Source organism: Lissotriton vulgaris, chromosome 12 (genome assembly GCF_964263255.1).
Source record: "Lissotriton vulgaris chromosome 12, aLisVul1.2, whole genome shotgun sequence".
NCBI classification, from domain to species: domain Eukaryota; kingdom Metazoa; phylum Chordata; class Amphibia; order Caudata; family Salamandridae; genus Lissotriton; species Lissotriton vulgaris.
In genome coordinates, this window is record NC_141700.1 from 29,195,287 (window position 1) to 29,210,354 (window position 15,068).

Genomic DNA, 15,068 nt, shown 5'->3' on the forward strand with positions numbered 1-15,068 from the left:
TCTGAAAGTCCCTGAAGACCTGGCTATTCGGCTAATCAGCTGGACCCTGCCAGTGCCTGCATACCCTCACGGGTGACAAGAAGTGCTCTACAAATCTGTACTCTTTTTCAGGAGTATTGCTTTAACTGTTTGGGTTGGAGGGGGAGGCTGCCCTCAGCCCACTGAATCTGTGGTACCGTGCTTGACTTGCTATTCATGGATTCATACAAGCCAACCCTCCTCATTCAGGTGGGAGACTGCTGGTCGTCTGTCGGCAGGCACTGGTCGTCTGTCGGCAGGCACTGGGCATCTGTCGGCAGGCACTGGGCATCTGTCGGCAGGCTTTGGTCTTGTGCCCTGCCAGTAATCTGCTCCTGCAGGCCAGTGCATAATTTTTTATTGTCACACTCTCTGCTTGCATCTCATTTCCTGACCGGTTAAGCAAAAAACGTTTATTTACATATCTGATATCATCCCACACATGACAATTGACCCTATTCAGGCCTCAATAGAAGTCAACTGGAGTAAATATATTCTCATGATTATTTTAAAAAAATCACCCACTTTCCTCATCTAAAATGTTGTCATGTTTGCGGATTATACTCTCAAGGCCGAGCCGCGTGCAGGGTGAGGGCATCGATCAATAAATGCTTTGATTGATTGATTGATTGATCGAATGTAGATGGCACCCACTGTGCTGAGGCTCCAGTTGGCGAATGCACAGAGACACGGTACAAAAGGGGGTGGTGATGGACGGAGCATCTGAACCAATCAAACACTCACACCCAGTCAAAAGATCTGGGTTTAATCCATCACCGTTCTTTAGCCCACTCTGCCACCCCAGTTCAGACATGGCTATATACAAATCAGTCTGACCCTATGACTCATAGGAACAGTGCAGCCCGAACTGCCAAGCCATGCCTTCCCTGGACCGGAAACAAGCTTCCGAGGACCGGTTTCTGGCATTCCAGCCGTCTTCAGCCCGGCTTGCTTGAATCCAGTGGCAAAGTGAGCAAGGGACTCACGTCTGAGCATACCCTGCCACACTTAAAAAACACCCACTTTCCTCATCTAAAATGTTTGCGGATTATACAATCAAGGCCGAGCCGCGTGCAGGGTGAGGGCATCGAATGTAGATGGCACCCACTGTGCTGAGGCTCCAGTTGGCGAATGCACAGACACCCCAAACAAAAGGCCCACATGGCGGCCCTGGTTTCCGCGTCAACAACTTTTGTGAATAAACAGCCCTTTTCAGAGCCTGCTTTCAATCCCTGGGACTACTGACCCCCCACGTCATCTCTGTGAGATGAATGAAAGGCCTGGTTGGGTAATTCATTCAGGTGCACTCAGGGGGATTCAGCACGTTGCATGCTCGGAGAGCCCGTGTGCTTCGGTGCCAAGGCCGAAAGAGAAAGGCGTAGAATATTCATATATCTATGTTTATTTCTGGACCCAAACTCTATGAAATTCTGGGCCCTCGCCTCTTTCACTTGATGGTTGGTGAACAGACACCCGTCTACCTTAGTGAGTCCTCGGATTGTAAATCCTCCTCCTTTTAGGAGCTGTTAAACAGCAGGAAATGGGTAGAAGGAGCTATAACAGACTAGCATTGGCAAAGCCAAAAGGCCTCGCCTATGCAAGAGTTATTGGCTTTGGCAATGTGTTTTAGCCATGTTGTACGCCAGTGTGGCTGCTGTTCAGCGTGGCTAAAGGTTAGTGGCGTGAGTGTCATAGACTGGAGTTTTTGGAGAAGGCGTACAGTGTTGTTGAGCAGGGTGCAGTGGTGTAGAGTGCAGTGACGTAGAGTTTTGTACAGTGGCAAAGGATGGAGTGGGATAGATGGAACTGGGTGGAGTGGGATGGATGGAGAGAGGCAGTTTGGAGTGGATTGGAGTAGGGTGGATCGGATTAGGGTGGATTTGAGTGGAGTGGGATCGATTGGTATTGGAGTGGAATGGACCAGGTAGTTTAGATTGGAGTTGGGTGGCTTGTGGTGGATTTGAGGATTAGGTTGGGGAGGGATTGGACTGGAGTAGGTAGAGTGGGGTGGATTGAATTGGGTAGATTGGATGAGGGTGGGTTGATTTGAGGTGGATTGGATGGGTTGGGTAGGGTGGATTGGAATGGGGCTTGTATTTGAATGGATTGGAATGTAGTGGCATGGAATGGCTAGGAGTGGGGTGGATTGAATTGGGGTGGGTGGACTGGATTGGGGTGGGGTGGATTGTATTGGGGTGGATTGAATTGGAGTGGCTTTTGATGGAGTGTGGTGGATTTGGTGGGGTGGATTGGAGGTGGGATTGGATGGATTGGAGGGGGTGGATTGGATTGGGTTGGTTTGGCTTAGGATGGATTGGGGTGGATGGAATTGTAGTGGGGTGGATTGGTTTATGACGGGGTGGATGGGATTGGAGTGCGATGGATTGGGGTGTATTGTAGTGGCTTGGATTGGTATGGGGTGGATTGGAGATGAATGGATTGGAGTGGGGTGGAATAGATTGATACGGATTGAAGTTGGGTGGAACGGACTGGGTTGGATTGGAGTAGGTGGAATGGGGTGGATTGGATTGGGGTCAAATGGGGTGGATTGGATTGGGGTGGATTGGAATGGGTGGATTGCATTGCATTAGGGTGGATTGGAGTGTGGTGGAATGGATTTGTGTAGGGTGAGCAGGGTGGATTGGGATGGGATGGGTGGAAATTGGGTGGGGTGGATTGTATTGGTATAGGGTGGGGTGGTTTGCATTAGGGTGGGTTGCTTTGGATTGGTGTACCGTGGATTGGACTGGGATATATTGGGGTGGATTATATTATAGTGAATTGTATTGGAGGGGCTTGGATTGGGGTAGGGTTCATATGCTTGGAGTGGGGTGGATTGAAGTAGATGGGATTGAGGTGGATTGAATTGGGCTGGGGTGCATTGGATTGGGGTGGGAGATTGGTGTGGGGTGCATTGGATTCGATTTGGTGGGTGATTTGTGTAGTGTGGGGTGGCTTGCATTGGTGCAGGGTGGATTGGGGTGGGTGGATTGGTCTAGGGTGGGGTGGATTGCTTTGGATCAGTGTATTGTGGGATGGGGTGGGGTGTATTGGATCAGAGTACAGTAGGGTGGATTGGAGTGTGGTGGAATGGATTTGTGTAGGGTGAGCGGAGTGGATTGGGATGGATGGAAATTGGGTGGGGTGGATAGTATTGGTATAGTGTGGATTGGAGTGGGGGGTTGGTGTAGGGTCAGGTGGATTTGATTGGTGTAGGGGGGTGGAATGGATTGGTGTTGGGTGAGTGGGGTGGACTGGAGTTGGGTCGACTGGGTGGGGTGGATTGGACTAAGTTGGTGTGGATTGGGGTGCACTGGGGTTGGAATGGATGGGCGTGATTGGGAGATTGGAGTGGGATGTTTTGGGGTGGATTGGAGTGAAATGGAATGGGGTGGGTTAGAGTTGGTGGAATTGGGATGGGGTGGATTGGTGTTGTTGATTGGGGTGGGGTGGATTGGCGTGCTGGATTGGGTGGGGTAGATTGTATTTGTGTAGGATGGGGTGGATTGCATTGGGGTGAATTGGATTTGCCAGTGGTGGGGTGAATTGGATTCGTGTATTGTGGGGTGGATTTGATTGGACGGGTGGATTGGGGTGGGTTTGGTTTAACTATGCTGGATTTAAATGGGAGGGATTCGGGTGGATTGGATTAGGGTGCAATTGTCTTGGAGTGGGGTGGATTGAACTGGGGTGGATTGGGGTGGGGAATTGGTGGAGTGGGGTGGGATGGATTGGTGTGGAGTTGGTGGGGTGGATTGGTGTAGGGGGAGTGGGGGTATTGGAGTGGATTGAGTGGGTGGGTGGAAATTGGGTGGGGTAAATTGTATTGGGTGGGGTGTTTTTTTATTGGGGTGGATTGCTGTGTATTGGTGTATTGTGGGTTGGCCTGGACTGTGGTAGAACAGTCAGGACTGAGGTATATTGGAGTCGGACGGATTGGGTGTAGTAGATTGGGGTTGATTGAATTATGGAGGATTGTATTGGAGTGGCTTGGACTGGGGTAGGGTGCATATGCTTGGAGTGGGGTGGATTGAAGTGGATGTGATTGGGGTGGATTGAATGTCGCTTGAGTGGATTGGATTAGGATGGGACATTGGTGTGGGGTGGCTTGGAGCGGATTGGATTCGATTGGTTTGTGGATTGGGGTAGTGTGGGGGGTGGCTTGCATTGGGGTGGTGTGGGTTGGGGTGGATTGGATTAGTATTTTAGATTTGTGTAGTGTGAGTGAGGTGGATTGGTGAGGGGCGGAGTGGATTGAGTGGGTGCAAATTGGGTAGGGTGGATTTGTATTGGTATAGGGTGGGGTGGTTTTCATTGGGGTGAATTGCTTTGGATTGGTGTACCGTGGGACGGATTTGACTATGGTGGATTGAATTGGGATGAATTTGGGTGCAGTAGAGTGGGATCGGTTGGATTATGGTAGATTCTATTGAAGTGGCTTGTATTGGGGTAGGGTGCAATATGCGTGGAGTGGGGTCATTGAAGTGGATTGGATTGGGGTATTGGTGTAGGGTTGGGTGGATTCGATTGGTGTAGGGTGCGATGGAATGGAATGGAATGGACTGGCGTGGGGTGGATTGGAGCGAGGAGGATTGAATGGGTGGAATTTGGTTGGGGTGGATTGGGTTGTGTGGGGTGGATTGTACTGGTAATGGGAGGCTTGGTTTGCATTGGGGTGGATTGCTTTGGATTGATGTACCGTGGGATGGACTGGACTGGGGTGGGTTGGAGTAGCTTGGATTGGGGTAGGGTGCAATATGCTTGGAGTGGGGTCATTGAAGGGGATTGGATTGGGCTGGACTGAATTGGGGTGGGGTGGATTGCAGTGGGGGATTGGTGTAGGGTGAGTTGGATTGGTGTGGAGTGGATTGGAGTGGGGTGTAGGTTGAGTGGGGTGGATTGGAGTAGGGTGGACTAGTTTGGGTGGACTGGTGTGGATTGGAGTGGGGTGGAGTATGATTGGGGTGGATTGGAGTGCTGGATTGGGTGGGATAGATTGTATTGGTCTAGGTTGGGGTGGATTGCATTGGGTGGATTGGATTGAAGTATAATAGTTTGGATTGGGTGGGGGTTGGTGTAGGGTGGGGTGGAGTGGATTAGATTGGTATAATGTATTTGTGTAGGGTGAGGGGGTGGATTGGGGTGGGGTAGATTGAGTGGGTGCACATTGGGTGGATTGGATTGGGTGGGATGGATTGTATTGGTATACAGTGGGGTGGTTTGCATTGGGGTGGATTGCTTTGGATTGGGGTACCATGGGATGGATTGGATTGGACTGGGGTGGATTGGAGTGGGATGGATTGGAGTGGGATGGATTGGGGTGTAGTAGAGTGGGATGGGTTGGATTATGGTATATTTATTGAAGTGGCTTGGTTTTGGGTAGGGTGCAATGGAATGGGGTCATTGAAGTGGATTGGAATTGATTGGATTGTGTTTGGGGATTAGTGTAGGGTTGGGTGGATTGGATTGGTGTACTGTGGATTGGAGTGGGGTGGATTGATTCGGTTTAGAGTAGGGTGGATTGGGGTGCTATGGAATCGATTGGTGTAGGGTGAGTGTGGTGGATTAAGTAGGTGGAAATTGGTTGGGGTGGATTGTATTTGTATAGGGTGGGGTGGATTGTATTGGTATAGGGTGGGGTGGTTTGCATTGGGGTGGGTTACTTTGGATTGGTGTACCGTGGGATGCATTGGACTGGGGTGGATTGGAGTGGCATGGTTTGGGGTAGGGCGCAATATGCTTGGAGTGGGGTCATTGAAGGGGATTGGATTGGGGTGGACTGAATTGGGGTGGGGCAGATTGGAGGATTGGTGTGGGATGGATTGGTGTGGGATGGATTGGTGTGGGATAGATTGGTGTGGGATGGATTGGAGTAGGGAGGACTGGGTGGGGTGGATTGGGCAATATTAGTGTGGATTGGAGTGGGTGGATTGGGTTGGAATGGGTGGGTGTGATTGGGGAATTGGAGTGGAATGTATTGGAGTGGATTGGATTGAAGTGGATTGGATTGGTGTAGGGTGGATTGGAGTGGGGTGTATTGATTTGGTTTAGAGTCGGTGGATTGGGGTGAAATGGATTGGTGTAGGGTGAGTGGGGTGGATTGAGTGGGTGGAAATGGTTGGGTTGGATTGTATTGGGTGGGGTGGATTGTATTGGAATAGGGTGGGGTGGTTTGCATTGGGGTGGATTGCTTTGGATTGGTGTACCATGGGATGCATTGGACTGTGGTGGATTGGAGTGGCATGGATTGGGGTAGGGTGCAATATGCTTGGAGTGGGGTCATTGAAGGGGATTGGTGTGGGTTGGATTGGAGTAGGGTGGACTGGGTGGGGTGGATATGACTAGATTAGTATGGATTGGGTTGGGATTGGTGAATGTGATTGGGGGATTGGAGTGGGATGTATTGGGGTGGATTGGAGTTGGCTGGAATGAGTGAGTGGAATTGGGGTTGGGTGGATTGGTTTTGTGGATTGGGTGGGGTAGATTGTATTGGTATAGGGTGGGGTGGATTAAAGTGGGGTGGATTGGTTTGTGTAGGGAAGGTTGGATTGGGGTAGGGTGGATTGCTGTGGATTGGATAGGTGTATTGTGGGATTGAGTGGTGTGGATTGGGTTGGGGTGGATGGGATGGATTGGGGTGGGGTGCAATTGCCTTGGAGCGGGGGGATTGAAGTGGGGTGGGTTGGATAGGGGTGGGGGATTGGTGTAGGGTGGGGTAGATTGTATTGGTGTAGGGTGGATTGGATTGAAGTAGAATAGTTTGGATTGGGTGGGGGATTGGTGTAGGGTGGGTGGCTTGCATTGGGTTGGAGTGGATTGGATTGGTATCATGTATTTGTGTAGGGTGACTGGGGTGGATTGCTTTGGATTGGGGTACTATGGGATGGATTGGACTGGGGTGGATTGGAGTGGGGTGGATTGGGGTGTAGTAGAGTGGGATGGGTTGGATTATGGTATATTTATTGAAATGGCTTGGTTTGGGGTAGGGTGCAACATGCGTGGAGTGGGGTCATTGAAGTGGATTGGAATGGATTGGATTGTGTTTAGGGATTGGTGTAGCGTTGGGTGGATTGGGGTGGATTGGATTGCTGTAGGGTGGATTGGAGTGGGGTGTATTGATTTGGTTTAGAGTAGGGTGGATTGGGGTGTGATGGAATGGATTGGTGTAGGGTGAGTGGGGTAGATTGAGTGGGGGGGAAATTGGTTGGGGTGGATTGTATTGGGTGGATTGTATTGGTATAGGGTGGGGTGGTTTGCACTGGGGCGGACTGCTTAGGATTGGTGTACCGTGGGATGGATTGGACTGGGGTGGATTGGAGTGGCATGGATTGGGGTAGGGTGCAATATGCTTGGAGTGGGTTCATTGAATGGGATTGGATTGGGGTGGGGCGGATTGGGGGATTGGTGTGGGTTGGATTGGTGTAGGGTTAGTGGGATGGATTAGAGTAGGGTGGACTGGGTGGGGTGGATTGGACTAGATTAGTGTGGATTGGAGTGGGGTGGATTGGGTTGGAATGGATTGGGGTGGATTGGATTGGAGAGAAGTGATCTGGGGTGGATTGGAGTTCGCTGGAATGAGCGAGTGGAATTGGGGTTGGGTGGATTGGTTTTGTGGATTGGGGTGGATTGAAGTGCTGGGTGGAGTGCATTGTATAGGGTGGGGTGGATTAAAGTGGGGTGGATTGGATTGTGTAGGGAAGGGTGGATTGGATTGGTTGAGGGTGGATTGCTGTGGATTGGATAGGTGTATTGTGGGATGGAGTGATGTGGATTGGATGGGTTGGATTCGATGGGATGGATTGGGGTGGGGTGCAATTACCTTGGAGCAGGGTGGATTGAAGCGGGGTAGATTGAAGTCTGGTGGATCAGATTGGGGTGGGGGATTGGGGTGGGGTGGATTGGATTGGTGTAGGGTGGATTGTGTAGGGTGGATTGGAGTGCAGTGGAATGGATTGGTGTAGGGTGAGTGGAGTGGAGTGGGGTGGATTTAGTGGATGGAAATTGGGTGGGGTGGGTTGTATTGTGTAGGGAAGGGTGGATTGGTTTAGGGTAGATTGGTTTAGGGTGGATTGCTGTGGATTACATAGGTGTATTGTGGGATGGAGTAGTGTGGGTTGGGGTGGATTCAATCGGATTGGATGGGGATGGATTGGGGTTGGGTGCAATTGCCTTGGAGTGGGCTGGATTGAAGCGGGGATTGGGGTGGGGTGGATTGGATTGGTGTAGGGTGGATTGGTGTAGAGTAGGGTGTATTGGAGTGCGGTGGAATGGATTGGTGTAGGGTGAGTGGAGTAGGGTGGATTCAGTGGGTGGAAATTGGGTGGATTGTATTGGTGTTGGGTGGGGTGGGTTGTATAGGGATGGATTGCTGTGGATTGGATTGGTGTATCGTGGGATGAATTGGACTGGGGTGGATTGGTCTGGACTGGGGTAGATTGGAGTGGGATGGATAGGGATGTAATAGACTGTAGTGAATTGGAATAAGGTGGAGTGTATTGGAGTGGTTTGGATTGGGGAGGGTGCAATATGCCTGGAGTGGTTAGGATTGAGGTGGGGTGGATTGGGGTGGGAGTTGGTGTAGGGTAGGGTGGGGTGGAGTGGATTGGAGTGCAGTGGAATGGATTGTTGTAGGGTGAGTAGACTGGGGTGGATTGGAATGGGATGGATTGGAGTGTGGTAGAGTAGAATGGGTTGGATTATGGTAGATTGGATTGGATTGAGTTAGGGATCAATTGCCTTGGATGGGGTGGATTGGAGTGGATTGTATTGGGGTGGATTGAAGGAAGGTGAATTCAATTGGGTGGGGGATTGGTGTGGTGTGGGCTGGCTTGCATTGGAGTGGGGTGGAGTGGATTGTAAAGGGGTGGGTTGAATTGGAATGGGGTATATTGGGGTGAGGATGATTGGAATGGGGTGTATGGAGTGGATTGGAGTGGGGTGGACGTGATTGGAATGGGTGGATGTGATTAGGGGGTTGGATTGGTATGTATTGGGGTGGATCGGATTGGCGTGAAATGGACTGGGATGGATTGAGTGGTTGGAATTAGGGTGGATTGGAGTTCTGGATTGTATTGGCATAGGGTGAGATGGATTGTATTGGGGGGCATTGCTGTGGATTGGTGGATTGTGGGATGGCTTTGACTGGGGTGTATTGGACTGAAATGGAGTAGAAGTGGGGTGGTTTGAAGTAGATTGGATTGTGGTGAACTACATTGGAGTGGATTAAGTTAAGGTGGGGGAATTGGTGTAGGATGGGGTGGCTTGCATTGGGGTGGGGTGGGGTGGATTGTGAAGGGTGGATTGAATTGGAATGGGGTATTTGGGGTGAGGAGGATTTGATTGGGGTGTATGGACTGGATTGGAGTGGGGTGGACGTGATTGGAATGGGTGGATGTGATTAGGGGGTTGGATTGGTATGTATTGGGGTGGATCGGATTGGATTGAAATGGACTGGGATGGATTGAGTGGTTGGAATTGGGGTGGATTGGAGTTCTGGATTGTATTGGCATAGGGTGAGATGGATTGTATTGGGGTGCATTGCTGTGGATTGTGGGATGGCTTTGACTGGGGTGTATTGGACTGGGATGGAGTAGAAGTGGGGTGGTTTGAAGTAGATTGGATTGTGGTGGACTACATTGGAGTGGATTAAGTTAAGGTTGGGGAATTGGTGTAGGATGGATTGGAGTGAATTGGATTGGTGTAGGATGGATTGGTGTAGGTGGGGTGGATTGGAGTGGGGTGAATAGTGTAGGAGGGGGTGGATTGGACTGAGAGGGATTGGAGAGAGGTTGATAGAATTGGATTTGGGTGTATTTGATTGGATTTAGGAGGATTGGATGGAATGGGTGGATGTGATTTGGGGATTGAATTGGGATGTTTTGAGATGGATTGGAGTGAAATGGACTGGGGTTGTTTGGATTGGAGTGGGGTGGATTGTATTTTAGGTTGGGGTGGATGCATTGGGTGGGGTGGATTGTATTTTAGGTTGGGGTGGATTGTATTTTAGGTTGGGGTGGATTGCATTTTAGGTTGGGGTGGATTGCATTTTAGGTTGAGTGGATTGCATTGGGGTGGGGTGGATTAGATTGTGTAGGGAATGGTGGATTGGAGTAAGGTGGGTTGGACTGGTCTATGGTGGGGTGGAATAGGAGTGGGTGGGGTGAGGTGGACTTGACTGTTATTGAGTGGGGTGGCTTGGATTTGGGTGGGTTGGATTGTAGTGGGGTGGATTGGAGTAGGGTGGGTTGGGTTGGGGGGTTTGGGTGTTTAGCGGGATCATGTGTTGAGGCTTTGTGGAAATCACACACAAGAAACCTTTAGATCATGGTTTGTCATCCTTGGAGAACCACTAGCAAAAGCAAAAGCAAAGCTGAGCCTGCAAAGTTAGAAAGGAAAACTTGGGGAGATGAAATAAAATTAACTATAGAAAATGTACTTTGGCAAAAACATGCACAGCTAGACAAACCACATTACAGTCAAGCTAATCTCCAAAAATAACAATTTGTGGCCAACCTTGAAAATGCGGGTTTTCCAATAATGCCGGCATGCAGATGAAGCGAGTTGGCTGTCCCTGAAGCCGGGGTCAAGTGCAGTTCTGGTCCCAGTAGCTGCACTATGTGTCGCACTAGAAGCTTAAAAAACAAAAGCAATCCCTCAATCAAGTCGGGTACAGTGGGCGGGCACTGATTAAGTTGAATCAATCAGTGCTTGGTCCCTGCTCCACATAAAGGAACGGAAGTGACGCTTGGCCTGCAGTGACCAATTACGAGGCTGCAAAGAAGAGTACCATGCAGCCCGACAAATGGTAAGCAATAGGCGGGCCCCAGGCCCTTTTTGGGAACAATAGTGCCTCTCAAGCCAGGCGCATGCGCTCCCAGGCTTGACCCTAAAAAGCATGTTACTTTGACCTGGCTGGTGGCTGGATTTCTCTGGGTGGTGTGTGATTATGGGTCATGAGTTCCATCAGAAGAGAGAAAAGTAAAAAAATGAAAAAGTGGAGGGGCTCTTTCCTGCAAGGGTTCTCTCTCCAGGCTGTCTTCAGGGCGCTATAATAAGACCTCCCTTTACTGAGCCCTTTCCGTTGCCAATCAGCAAGCTGCGAGAGAAGGGCTCAGCCAACCAGCCGGATGTTAACCTGCCACACCCAGGTTTGCACACTTATCTGAGTGGAGAGCCTGTGAAGGGAAATGAGTGAAACCATTGAAGTGCATGAGACACTGATGGAGAAGGGATGAGACAGTGTCTGAGGCCAGTGATTGGCAAGGAGTGAAATGCCACTGAAGTGTATGAGACGCTGACAGGCAAGGAGTGAGACACCATTGAAGTGTATGAGACACTGACGGGCAAGGAGTGAGACACCATTGAAGTGTATGAGACACTGACGACAAGGAGTGAGACACCATTGAAGTGTATGAGACCCTGAGGGGCAAGGAGTGAGACAACATTGATGTGTATGAGACACTGACGGGCAAGGAGTGAGACACCATTGAAGTGTATGAGACCCTGAGGGGCAAGGAGTGAGACACCACTGAAGTGTATGAGACACTGACGGGGAAGGAGTGAGACACCATTGAAGTGTATGAGACACTGAGGGGCAAGGAGTGAGACACCATTGAAGTGTATGAGACACTGAGGGGCAAGGAGTGAAACGCCACTGAAGTGTATGACACACTGACGGGCAAGGAGTGAGACACTATTGAAGTGTATGAGACACTGACGGGCAAGGAGTGAGACACCACTGAAGTGTATGAGACACTGACGGGCAAGGAGTGAGACACCATTGAAGTGTATGAGACACTGAGGGGCAAGGAGTGAGACACCATTGAAGTGTATGAGACACTGACGGGCAAGGAGTGAGACACCATTGAAGTGTATGAGACACTGACGGGCAAGGAGTGAAACACCACTGAAGTGTATGAGACGACTGATTGAGAAGGAGTGAGACACCATCGATGTGTATGAGACCCTGACGGGCAAGGAGTGGGACACCACTGAAGTGTTTGAGACGACTGATTGAGAAGGAGTGAGACACCATCGATGTGTATGAGACCCTGACGGGCAAGGAGTGAGACACCACTGAAGTGTATGAGACACTGACAGGCAAGGAGTGAGACCCCATTGAAGTGTATGAGATACTGACGGGCAAGGAGTGAAACACCATTGAAGTGTATGAGACACTGACGGGCAAGGAGTGAGACACCACTGAAGTGTATGAGACACTGACAGGCAAGGAGTGAGACCCCATTGAAGTATATGAGATACTGACGGGCAAGGAGTGAAACACCATTGAAGTGTATGAGACACTGACGGGCAAGGAGTGAGACACCACTAAAGTGTATGAGACACTGACGGGCAAGGAGTGAGACCCCATTGAAGTGTATGAGACACTGACAGGCGACGAGTGAGACCCCATTGAAGTGTATGAGACCCTGAGGGGCAAGGAGTGAGACCCCATTGAAGTGTATGAGACACTGACTGGCAAGGAGTGAGACACCACTGAAGTGTATGAGACCCTGAGGGGCAAGGAGTGAGACCCCATTGAAGTGTATGAGACACTGATGGGCAAGGAGTGAGACACCACTGAAGTGTATGAGACACTGACGGGCAAGGAGTGAGACACCACTGAAGCATATGAGACACTGACGGGCAAGGAGTGAGACACCACTGAAGCGTATGAGACACTGACGGGCAAGGAGTGAGTCACCATTGAAGTGTATGTGACCCTGTGGGGCAAGGAGTGAAACACCATTGAAGTGTATGAGACACTGACGGGCAAGGAGTGAGACACCACCGAAGTGTATGAGACAACTGATTGAGAAGGAGTGAGACACCATCGATGTGTATGAGACCCTGACGGGCAAGGAGTGAGACACCACTGAAGTGTATGAGACACTGACAGGCAAGGAGTGAGACCCCATTGAAGTATATGAGATACTGACGGGCAAGAAGTGAGACCACTGAAGTGTATGAGACACTGACGGGCAAGGAGTGAGACCACTGAAGCGTATGAGACACTGACAGGCAAGGAGTGAGACACCACTGAAGCGTATGAGACACTGACAGGCAAGGAGTGAGACACCACTGAAGCGTATGAGACACTGACAGGCAAGGAGTGAGACACCACTGAAGTGTATGAGACACTGACAGGCAAGGAGTGAGACCCCATTGAAGTATATGAGATACTGACGGGCAAGGAGTGAGACACCATTGAAGTGTATGAGACACTGACGACAAGGAGTGAGACACCATTGAAGTGTATGAGACCCTGAGGGGCAAGGAGTGAGACAACATTGATGTGTATGAGACACTGACGGCAAGGAGTGAGACACCATTGAAGTGTATGAGACCCTGAGGGGCAAGGAGTGAGACACCACTGAAGTGTATGAGACACTGACGGGGAAGGAGTGAGACACCATTGAAGTGTATGAGACACTGAGGGGCAAGGAGTGAGACACCATTGAAGTGTATGAGACACTGAGGGGCAAGGAGTGAAACGCCACTGAAGTGTATGAGACACTGACGGGCAAGGAGTGAGACACTATTGAAGTGTATGAGACACTGACGGGCAAGGAGTGAGACACCACTGAAGTGTATGAGACACTGACGGGCAAGGAGTGAGACACCATTGAAGTGTATGAGACACTGAGGGGCAAGGAGTGAGACACCATTGAAGTGTATGAGACACTGACGGGCAAGGAGTGAGACACCATTGAAGTGTATGAGACACTGACGGGCAAGGAGTGAAACACCACTGAAGTGTATGAGACGACTGATTGAGAAGGAGTGAGACACCATCGATGTGTATGAGACCCTGACGGGCAAGGAGTGGGACACCACTGAAGTGTATGAGACACTGAGGGGCAAGGAGTGAGACCCCATTGAAGTGTATGAGACACTGACGGGCAAGGAGTGAGACCACTGAAGCGTATGAGACACTGACAGGCAAGGAGTGAGACACCACTGAAGTGTATGAGACACTGACGGGCAAGGAGTGAGACCACTGAAGCGTATGAGACACTGACAGGTAAGGAGTGAGACAACTTTGAAGTGTATGAGACACTGACAGGCAAGGATTGAGACACCACTGAAGCGTATGAGACACTGACAGGCAAGGAGTGAGACCACTGAAGTGTATGAGACACTGACGGGCAAGGAGTGAGACACCATTGAAGTGTATGAGACACTGACGGGCCAGGAGTGAGACACCACTGAAGTGTATGAGACACTGACGGGCAAGGAGTGAGACACCATTGAAGTGTATGAGACACTGACGGGCAAGGAGTGAAACACCACTGAAGTGTATGAGATGACTGATTGAGAAGGAGTGAGACACCATCGATGTGTATGAGACCCTGACGGGCAAGGAGTGAGACACCACTGAAGTGTATGAGACACTGAGGGGCAAGGAGTGAGACCCCATTGAAGTGTATGAGACACTGACGGGCAAGGAGTGAGACCACTGAAGCGTATGAGACACTGACAGGCAAGGAGTGAGACACCACTGAAGTGTATGAGACACTGACGGGCAAGGAGTGAGACCACTGAAGCGTATGAGACACTGACAGGTAAGGAGTGAGACAACTTTGAAGTGTATGAGACACTGACAGGCAAGGAGTGAGACACCACTGAAGCGTATGAGACACTGACAGGCAAGGAGTGAGACCACTGAAGTGTATGAGACGACTGATTGAGAAGGAGTGAGACACCATCGATGTGTATGAGACCCTGACGGGCAAGGAGTGAGACACCACTGAAGTGTATGAGACACTGACAGGCAAGGAGTGAGACCCCATTGAAGTGTATGAGATACTGACGGGCAAGGAGTGAAACACCATTGAAGTGTATGAGACACTGACGGGCAAGGAGTGAGACACCACTGAAGTGTATGAGACACTGACAGGCAAGGAGTGAGACCCCATTGAAGTATATGAGATACTGACGGGCAAGGAGTGAAACACCATTGAAGTGTATGAGACACTGACGGGCAAGGAGTGAGACACCACTAAAGTGTATGAGACACTGACGGGCAAGGAGTGAGACCCCATTGAAGT